Raw genomic sequence first — 1,477 nt, 5'->3', positions numbered from 1 at the left:
AATAAAGATGCCACCGTTAGATACCATAATAAATTACATAAAAATTAAAGAAATCGTTTCAGCCGTTTTTGAGATATTGAACTTTGAAGTGACAAAGTCGGAGGTTTTCCAACTATTGTTGGTTATTCAAGTGCTATTTGAGCCTAAATTCAAATAGGTATATATGTCGGCGGCCGATCGTAAAATCCGCCAGATCACGAAATTCCTAGGCATATCGTGAAATGCCGCCATTTCATGAATTGGCTAAGGGACATCCGCCATATCGTTCATAACTCACCGTTTAGCGATTTGCCTAGTGACGTTTAGGCAGATCATGAAATTCCTAGGCATATCATGAAGCGCCGCCATTTCATGATTTGGCCAGTTTAGGCAGATCATGAAATTCCTAGGCATATCATGAAACGCCGCCATATCGGTTCTGGCACTACGCCGGCCGCTGCCGCGGCCACGCTCGCTTCGCTCGCTCGGCTCGTGCGTCGTGATCACAATTAATACTAACCACTCCTCGCTTCGCTCGTCGTACCTAAATTTTTCTATGTAAATAAATAACAACTAGTGAATACTTTATTTACCAACAAAATACTAACCTCTAAAATACGGGCAGACGCCCATGGTTTTCTTACATTGTGCACAGAATCCGTTTGATTCACATAAAAAGAACGGAGCTGATGTTCAAAAGCTTCTTTTGCACTTCTATTTTGAATTCAATCACTATTTTCGGTTTAAAGATCATTTTGTTGCGACGCCGACATTTTTCACGCGCAAAACAAACACGGCCGGTCAGCTGGTTACGGCCGCCATTGCATACGCAGCGCCACCAGTGGCCAAATAAGAAACTATTTTACGATGTGCCCGGTATAGAGCTAGGAATATCGACGAATGCGTTGCTCTAATCGATCTGCCGTATTATTTCTCAGGCACATCGTGATATGCCTGGCCAATGTTTAGGCATATCATGAAATGGCGGCGTTTCACGATATGCCTAGGAATTTCGTGATCTGGCGGATTTTACGATCGGCCGCCGACATATATACCTATGGGCTGTGACTTCGATTCACTTATTGAGTTCGATGCACTCAGCGGCGTCTTTAGCCCATGTAGCGCCCGTGTGCAATTATTACTGTGCACCATCTAGGAAGCGCGCGGTCAAAATGGAATAGGTACAAAGTGCCGCGGCCCGCGCCCCTAACACCGCTGCGCCCGTGTGCAACGCACACCCTGCACTATAGGTAAAGACGCCTCTGATGCACTTACTGAGTCTACTAATACGGTATCTGTGTCCTAGCTGCGATAATTTACGGGCAGAGCTTAAGTGCTCCGAGTTACGGGCGCGCGTTGTATCTTAATACTCCCGAATTAGGATCGCTGTAGGATGAGTGATATCTGTTGACTCGCAGGAGCGGGACAAGAGGGCTATTGTAATTTGAAAATCGAAGTTCGTATTGTACCTACCATCCCTCTCATTCTCGTATGATAT

The sequence above is a fragment of the Choristoneura fumiferana genome, chromosome 22, assembly GCF_025370935.1.
Source record: "Choristoneura fumiferana chromosome 22, NRCan_CFum_1, whole genome shotgun sequence".
Taxonomy (NCBI): Eukaryota; Metazoa; Arthropoda; class Insecta; order Lepidoptera; family Tortricidae; genus Choristoneura; species Choristoneura fumiferana.
This window is presented reverse-complemented; position numbering follows the sequence as displayed.